Source organism: Idiotropiscis lumnitzeri, unplaced genomic scaffold (genome assembly GCF_059441095.1).
Source record: "Idiotropiscis lumnitzeri isolate Australia: NSW breed Sydney's pygmy pipehorse unplaced genomic scaffold, RoL_Ilum_1.0 HiC_scaffold_218, whole genome shotgun sequence".
In the NCBI taxonomy this organism is placed as follows: Eukaryota; Metazoa; Chordata; class Actinopteri; order Syngnathiformes; family Syngnathidae; genus Idiotropiscis; species Idiotropiscis lumnitzeri.
Genome location: NW_028283756.1, coordinates 123,333 through 132,500, shown reverse-complemented (window position 1 = coordinate 132,500; position 9,168 = coordinate 123,333).

Sequence of the window (9,168 nt, the reverse complement as noted above, 5' to 3'; positions counted from 1 at the left end):
TTCTGACAGACGCCGGTAGGGTTTGAGAAACATGCTTTTTCGGAAAGGACCGCTCGGCTGATGCGGGCCTGGGCTCCCGCGCCCCTCTCGTGGCGGGGCGGCGCGGGGTACCCGCGAGCGCGGCGGAACTCCCGTGTAGGACATCTCTGGGCCCGTGTGGCCAACGGGCACGCGACAGGGTCGTCTCGGTCTCGCGACGAAAGCGGTTTCGCGCTGGTTGGTGCGCTAGAGGTCGATCCGCAGGCCGAAGGAACCGTCCACCCGAACACCCCGGCGCGAGGCCGGGGCCGGCAGGGGCCCTCCGATGGCGGGTCATGCTTGCCAATCGGTCAGTGGTTGGTGTGGTGCAGTATATGTCAGGGTGTGGGTGCGAGATGGGCTGGGAGGACCGCTCCTCCAGCGTCGGACCCGAGTCATAGGAAGTGCCGTTTTGTCACAACCCCAGGGGTGGGGGGGTAACGGTAGGGAAGTGCCGGCCAACGCGCAGAGGTCGACCCGCAGGCCGAAGGAACCGTCCACCCGAACACCCCGGCGCGAGGCCGGGGCCGGCAGGGGCCCTCCGATGGCGGGTCATGATTGCCAATCGGTCAGTGGTTATGTGTGCTGCGGTGATGCGGTGCCGGCCAACGCTCAGAGGTCGACCCGCAGGCCGAAGGAACCGTCCACCCGAACACCCCGGCGCGAGGCCGGGGCCGGCAGGGGCCCTCCGATGGCGGGTCATGATTGCCAATCGGTCAGTGGTTATGTGTGTGCTGCGGTGCCGGCCAACGCTCAGAGGTCGACCCGCAGGCCGAAGGAACCGTCCACCCGAACACCCCGGCGCGAGGCCGGGGCCGGCAGGGGCCCTCCGATGGCGGGTCATGATTGCCAATCGGTCAGTGGTTGTGTGTGCTGCGGTGCCGGCCAACGCTCAGAGGTCGACCCGCAGGCCGAAGGAACCGTCCACCCGAACACCCCGGCGCGAGGCCGGGGCCGGCAGGGGCCCTCCGATGGCGGGTCATGATTGCCAATCGGTCAGTGGTTGTGTGTGTTGCGGTGGGGCCGGGAGGACCGCTCCTCCTGCGTCGGACCCGGGTCATGGGAAGTGCCGTGTGGCGGTGGTGGGGCCGGGAGGACCGCTCCTCCTGCGTCGGACCCGAGTCATGGGAAGTGCCGTGTGGCGGGGCCGGGAGGACCGCTCCTCCTGCGTCGGACCCGAGTCATAGGAAGTGCCGTGTGGCGGGGCCGGGAGGACCGCTCCTCCTGCGTCGGACCCGAGTCATAGGAAGTGCCGTGTGGCGGGGCCGGGAGGACCGCTCCTCCTGCGTCGGACCCGAGTCATAGGAAGTGCCGTGTGGCGGGGCCGGGAGGACCGCTCCTCCTGCGTCGGACCCGAGTCATAGGAAGTGCCGTGTTGCGCTGGTGGGGCCGTGCCCGCCAACAGCCTTCAGTGGTCGGATACCACGTTTGCAAGCTCCCCGCTGGAATGGGGACTTAGAAGAAATGAGGGGAAAATTCCCCCGGAGCTCCGTGCCTGAGGGCGGGCTGTGAGCCGCGCCGCGTCCGCCAACAGCCTTCCATGGTCGGACACCATTGTTCGCAAGTTGCCCGCTGGAATGGGCACATAGAAGAAATTTCGAGGATAACATCCACCAGAGCGCCAGGGCGGCCGTTATTGCAGTATGCGTCCGCCTGGCAGCTCTCTTCCGCGGGAACCATTGGGCAATTTCTTTCACGGAGGTGGACATAGAAGAATTTTTGTTTCTAAAAACGTGGTTCCTAAAAATGTGCCCCAGGTGTTTTGGAAAACCCGGGTAAACCTGGGAAGTAGGCAAATGACCCTCTGACTAGGGGTAAAAACGTTTGCCTACTGCAGCGCCCCTAATGCAATTCGGCGGAACTGCAACGCCCCTGGTCGCCTAAACGCTACCCCTGGTCGCCTAAACCTCACCCCTGGTCGCCTAAACCTCACCCCTGGTCGCCTAAAAGTCACCCCTGGTCGCCTAAATTGTCAACCCCTGGTCACCTAAATTGTCAACCCCTGGTCGCCTAAAGGGGACTTAGAAGAAATGAGGGGGCAAATTCCCCCGGAGCTCCGTGCCTGAGGGCGGGCTGTGAGCCGCGCCGCGTCCGCCAACAGCCTTCAGTGGTCGGATACAATGTATGAAAGTTCCCCGCTGGAAAGGGGACTTAGAAGAAATGAGGCAAATTTCCCCGGAGCTCCGTGCCTGAGGGCGGGCTGTGAGCCGCGCCGCGCCCGCCAACAGCCTTCAGTGGTCGGATACAATGTTTGAAAGTTCCCCGCTGGAAAGGGGACTTAGAAGAAATGAGGCAAATTTCCCCGGAGCTCCGTGCCTGAGGGCGGGCTGTGAGCCGCGCCGCGCCCGCCAACAGCCTTCAGTGGTCGGATACAATGTTTGAAAGGTCCCCGCTGGAAAGGGGACTTAGAAGAAATGAGCCAAATTTCCCCGGAGCTCCGTGCCTGAGGGCGGGCTGTGAGCCGCGCCGCGTCCGCCAACAGCCTTCAGTGGTCGGATACAATGTTTCAAAGTTCCCCGCTGGAAAGGGGACTTAGAAGAAATTTGTAAAAATTCACCCGGAGCTCCGTGCCTGAGGGCCGGCTATGAGCCGCGCCGTGCCCGCCAACAGCCTTCCACGGTCGGATACAATGTTTCAAAGTTCCCCGCTGGAAAGGGGACTTAGAAGGAATTTGTCAAATTCACCCGGAGCTCCGTGCCTGAGGGCCGGCTATGAGCCGCGCCGTGCCCGCCAACAGCCTTCCACGGTCGGATACAATGTTTCAAAGTTCCCCGCTGGAAAGGGGACTTAGAAGGAATTTGTCAAATTCACCCGGAGCTCCGTGCCTGAGGGCCGGCTATGAGCCGCGCCGTGCCCGCCAACAGCCTTCCACGGTCGGATACAATGTTTGAAAGTTCCCCGCTGGAAAGGGGACTTAGAAGAAATGAGGGGGAAATTCCCCCGGAGCTCCGTGCCTGAGGGCGGGCTGTGAGCCGCGCCGCGTCCGCCAACAGCCTTCCACGGTCGGATACAATGTTTCAAAGTTCCCCGCTGGAAAGGGGACTTAGAAGAAATTTGTAAAATTCACCCGGAGCTCCGTGCCCGAGGGCCGGCTATGAGCCGCGCCGCGCCCGCCAACAGCCTTCCTTTGGTCGGATACAATGTTTCAAAGTTCCCCGCTGGAAAGGGGACTTAGAAGAAATTTGTAAAATTCACCCGGAGCTCCGTGCCCGAGGGCCGGCTATGAGCCCCGCCGTGCCCGCCAACAGCCTTCCACGGTCGGATACAATGTTTCAAAGTTCCCCGCTGGAAAGGGGACTTAGAAGAAATTTGTAAAAATTCACCCGGAGCTCCGTGCCCGAGGGCCGGCTATGAGCCCCGCCGTGCCCGCCAACAGCCTTCCACGGTCGGATACAATGTTTCAAAGTTCCCCGCTGGAAAGGGGACTTAGAAGAAATTTGTAAAAATTCACCCGGAGCTCCGTGCCCGAGGGCCGGCTATGAGCCGCGCCGCGCCCGCCAACAGCCTTCCACGGTCGGATACAATGTTTCAAAGTTCCCCGCTGGAAAGGGGACTTAGAAGAAATTTGTGAAAATTCACCCGGAGCTCCGTGCCCGAGGGCCGGCTATGAGCCGCGCCGTGCCCGCCAACAGCCTTCCACGGTCGGATACAATGTTTCAAAGTTCCCCGCTGGAAAGGGGACTTAGAAGAAATTTGTAAAAATTCATCCGGAGCTCCGTGCCCGAGGGCCGGCTATGAGCCGCGCCGTGCCCGCCAACAGCCTTCCACGGTCGGATACAATGTTTCAAAGTTCCCCGCTGGAAAGGGGACTTAGAAGAAATTTGTGAAAATTCACCCGGAGCTCCGTGCCCGAGGGCCGGCTATGAGCCGCGCCGTGCCCGCCAACAGCCTTCCACGGTCGGATACAATGTTTCAAAGTTCCCCGCTGGAAAGGGGACTTAGAAGAAATTTGTAAAAATTCACCCGGAGCTCCGTGCCCGAGGGCCGGCTATGAGCCGCGCCGTGCCCGCCAACAGCCTTCCACGGTCGGATACAATGTTTCAAAGTTCCCCGCTGGAAAGGGGACTTAGAAGAAATTTGTGAAAATTCACCCGGAGCTCCGTGCCCGAGGGCCGGCTATGAGCCGCGCCGTGCCCGCCAACAGCCTTCCACGGTCGGATACAATGTTTCAAAGTTCCCCGCTGGAAAGGGGACTTAGAAGAAATTTGTGAAAATTCACCCGGAGCTCCGTGCCTGAGGGCCGGCTATGAGCCGCGCCGCGCCCGCCAACAGCCTTCAGTGGTCGGATACAATGTTTGAAAGTTCCCCGCTGGAAAGGGGACTTAGAAGAATTGAGTAAAATTCACCCGGAGCTCCGTGCCCGAGGGCCGGCTATGAGCCGCGCCGCGCCCGCCAACAGCCTTCCTTTGGTCGGATACAATGTTTCAAAGTTCCCCGCTGGAAAGGGGACTTAGAAGAAATTTGTGAAAATTCACCCGGAGCTCCGTGCCTGAGGGCCGGCTATGAGCCGCGCCGTGCCCGCCAACAGCCTTCCACGGTCGGATACAATGTTTCAAAGTTCCCCGCTGGAAAGGGGACTTAGAAGAAATTTGTGAAAATTCACCCGGAGCTCCGTGCCCGAGGGCCGGCTATGAGCCGCGCCGTGCCCGCCAACAGCCTTCCACGGTCGGATACAATGTTTCAAAGTTCCCCGCTGGAAAGGGGACTTAGAAGAAATTTGTAAAAATTCACCCGGAGCTCCGTGCCCGAGGGCCGGCTATGAGCCGCGCCGTGCCCGCCAACAGCCTTCCACGGTCGGATACAATGTTTCAAAGTTCCCCGCTGGAAAGGGGACTTAGAAGAAATTTGTAAAATTCACCCGGAGCTCCGTGCCCGAGGGCCGGCTATGAGCCGCGCCGTGCCCGCCAACAGCCTTCCACGGTCGGATACAATGTTTCAAAGTTCCCCGCTGGAAAGGGGACTTAGAAGAAATTTGTGAAAATTCACCCGGAGCTCCGTGCCTGAGGGCCGGCTATGAGCCGCGCCGTGCCCGCCAACAGCCTTCCACGGTCGGATACAATGTTTCAAAGTTCCCCGCTGGAAAGGGGACTTAGAAGAAATTTGTAAAATTCACCCGGAGCTCCGTGCCCGAGGGCCGGCTATGAGCCGCGCCGCGCCCGCCAACAGCCTTCCTTTGGTCGGATACAATGTTTCAAAGTTCCCCGCTGGAAAGGGGACTTAGAAGAAATTTGTAAAATTCACCCGGAGCTCCGTGCCCGAGGGCCGGCTATGAGCCCCGCCGTGCCCGCCAACAGCCTTCCACGGTCGGATACAATGTTTCAAAGTTCCCCGCTGGAAAGGGGACTTAGAAGAAATTTGTAAAAATTCACCCGGAGCTCCGTGCCCGAGGGCCGGCTATGAGCCCCGCCGTGCCCGCCAACAGCCTTCCACGGTCGGATACAATGTTTCAAAGTTCCCCGCTGGAAAGGGGACTTAGAAGAAATTTGTAAAAATTCACCCGGAGCTCCGTGCCCGAGGGCCGGCTATGAGCCGCGCCGCGCCCGCCAACAGCCTTCCACGGTCGGATACAATGTTTCAAAGTTCCCCGCTGGAAAGGGGACTTAGAAGAAATTTGTGAAAATTCACCCGGAGCTCCGTGCCCGAGGGCCGGCTATGAGCCGCGCCGTGCCCGCCAACAGCCTTCCACGGTCGGATACAATGTTTCAAAGTTCCCCGCTGGAAAGGGGACTTAGAAGAAATTTGTAAAAATTCATCCGGAGCTCCGTGCCCGAGGGCCGGCTATGAGCCGCGCCGTGCCCGCCAACAGCCTTCCACGGTCGGATACAATGTTTCAAAGTTCCCCGCTGGAAAGGGGACTTAGAAGAAATTTGTGAAAATTCACCCGGAGCTCCGTGCCCGAGGGCCGGCTATGAGCCGCGCCGTGCCCGCCAACAGCCTTCCACGGTCGGATACAATGTTTCAAAGTTCCCCGCTGGAAAGGGGACTTAGAAGAAATTTGTAAAAATTCACCCGGAGCTCCGTGCCCGAGGGCCGGCTATGAGCCGCGCCGTGCCCGCCAACAGCCTTCCACGGTCGGATACAATGTTTCAAAGTTCCCCGCTGGAAAGGGGACTTAGAAGAAATTTGTGAAAATTCACCCGGAGCTCCGTGCCCGAGGGCCGGCTATGAGCCGCGCCGTGCCCGCCAACAGCCTTCCACGGTCGGATACAATGTTTCAAAGTTCCCCGCTGGAAAGGGGACTTAGAAGAAATTTGTGAAAATTCACCCGGAGCTCCGTGCCTGAGGGCCGGCTATGAGCCGCGCCGCGCCCGCCAACAGCCTTCAGTGGTCGGATACAATGTTTGAAAGTTCCCCGCTGGAAAGGGGACTTAGAAGAATTGAGTAAAATTCACCCGGAGCTCCGTGCCCGAGGGCCGGCTATGAGCCGCGCCGCGCCCGCCAACAGCCTTCCTTTGGTCGGATACAATGTTTCAAAGTTCCCCGCTGGAAAGGGGACTTAGAAGAAATTTGTGAAAATTCACCCGGAGCTCCGTGCCTGAGGGCCGGCTATGAGCCGCGCCGTGCCCGCCAACAGCCTTCCACGGTCGGATACAATGTTTCAAAGTTCCCCGCTGGAAAGGGGACTTAGAAGAAATTTGTGAAAATTCACCCGGAGCTCCGTGCCCGAGGGCCGGCTATGAGCCGCGCCGTGCCCGCCAACAGCCTTCCACGGTCGGATACAATGTTTCAAAGTTCCCCGCTGGAAAGGGGACTTAGAAGAAATTTGTAAAAATTCACCCGGAGCTCCGTGCCCGAGGGCCGGCTATGAGCCGCGCCGTGCCCGCCAACAGCCTTCCACGGTCGGATACAATGTTTCAAAGTTCCCCGCTGGAAAGGGGACTTAGAAGAAATTTGTAAAATTCACCCGGAGCTCCGTGCCCGAGGGCCGGCTATGAGCCGCGCCGTGCCCGCCAACAGCCTTCCACGGTCGGATACAATGTTTCAAAGTTCCCCGCTGGAAAGGGGACTTAGAAGAAATTTGTGAAAATTCACCCGGAGCTCCGTGCCTGAGGGCCGGCTATGAGCCGCGCCGTGCCCGCCAACAGCCTTCCACGGTCGGATACAATGTTTCAAAGTTCCCCGCTGGAAAGGGGACTTAGAAGAAATTAGGCAACTTTCCCCGGAGCTCCATGCCTGAGTGCGGGCTGTTTGCCGCGCCGTGCCCGCCAACAGCCTTCAGTGGTCGGATACAATGTTTCAAAGTTCCCCGCTGGAAAGGGGACTTAGAAGAAATTATGAATATTTTTGTTTCTAAAAACGTGATCCCTGAAAATGTGCCCCAGGTGTTTTGGAAAACCCGGGTAAACCTGGGAAGTAGGCAAATGACCCTCTGACTAGGGGGGAAGAACGTTTGCCTACTGCAGCGCCCCTAATGCAATTCGGCGGAACTGCAACGCCCCTGGTCGCCTAAACGCTACCCCTGGTCGCCTAAAAGCTACCCCTGGTCGCCTAAAAGCTACCCCTGGTCGCCTAAACGCTACCCCTGGTCGCCTAAACGCTACCCCTGGTCGCCTAAACGCTACCCCTGGTCACCTAAACGCTACCCCTGGTCGCCTAAACGCTTCCCCTGGTCACCTAAACGCTACCCCTGGTCGCCTAAACGCTACCCCTGGTCGCCTAACTGACCCCTCGTGTGTGGGGATCAACGTTTGCCTACTAGGGCGTCCTCCGGCGGCCTCTCGGCAGTACTGCAGGCCCATTTTAGCCGAGCCCATTGAAATGAATGGGGGAATTTTATACGTTTTTGCCTTTTTTTTCCCCCCCTCGTTCTTTTTGTATTTATTCATTTATTTCAACTTTTACCGACTCAACCGCCCTCCGGCGTGCCCTCGGCGGTCCCGCAAGCCCAATTCGGCCGAGCCCATTGAAATGAATGGGGGAATTTTATACGTTTTTGCCTTTTTTCCCCCCCCCTCGTTCTTTTTGTATTTATTCATTTATTTCAACTTTTACCGACTCAACCGCCCTCCGGCGTGCCCTCGGCGGTCCCGCAAGCCCAATTCGGCCGAGCCCATTGAAATGAATGGGGGAATTTTATACGTTTTTGCCTTTTTTTTCCCCCCCTCGTTCTTTTTGTATTTATTCATTTATTTCAACTTTTACCGACTCAACCGCCCTCCGGCGTGCCCTCGGCGGTCCCGCAAGCCCAATTCGGCCGAGCCCATTGAAATGAATGGGGGAATTTTATACGTTTTTGCCTTTTTTTCCCCCCTCGTTCTTTTTGTATTTATTCATTTATTTCAACTTTTACCGACTCAACCGCCCTCCGGCGTGCCCTCGGCGGTCCCGCAAGCCCAATTCGGCCGAGCCCATTGAAATGAATGGGGGGATTTTATACGTTTTTGCCTTTTTTCCCCCCCTCGTTCTTTTTGTATTTATTCATTTATTTCAACTTTTACCGACTCAACCGCCCTCCGGCGTGCCCCCGGCGGTCCCGCAAGCCCAATTCGGCCGAACCCATTGAAATGAATGGGGGAATTTTATACGTTTTTGCCTTTTTTTTCCCCCCCTCGTTCTTTTTGTATTTATTCATTTATTTCAACTTTTACCGACTCAACCGCCCTCCGGCGTGCCCCCGGCGGTCCCGCAAGCCCAATTCGGCCGAACCCATTGAAATGAATGGGGGAATTTTATACGTTTTTGCCTTTTTTTTCCCCCCCTCGTTCTTTTTGTATTTATTCATTTATTTCAACTTTTACCGACTCAACCGCCCTCCGGCGTGCCCTCGGCGGTCCCGCAAGCCCAATTCGGCCGAGCCCATTGAAATGAATGGGGGGATTTTATACGTTTTTGCCTTTTTTCCCCCCCTCGTTCTTTTTGTATTTATTCATTTATTTCAACTTTTACCGACTCAACCGCCCTCCGGCGTGCCCTCGGCGGTCCCGCAAGCCCAATTCGGCCGAGCCCATTGAAATGAATGGGGGAATTTTATACGTTTTTGCCTTTTTTCCCCCCCCCCTCGTTCTTTTTGTATTTATTCATTTATTTCAACTTTTACCGACTCAACCGCCCTCCGGCGTGCCCTCGGCGGTCCCGCAAGCCCAATTCGGCCGAGCCCATTGAAATGAATGGGGGGATTTTATACGTTTTTGCCTTTTTTCCCCCCCTCGT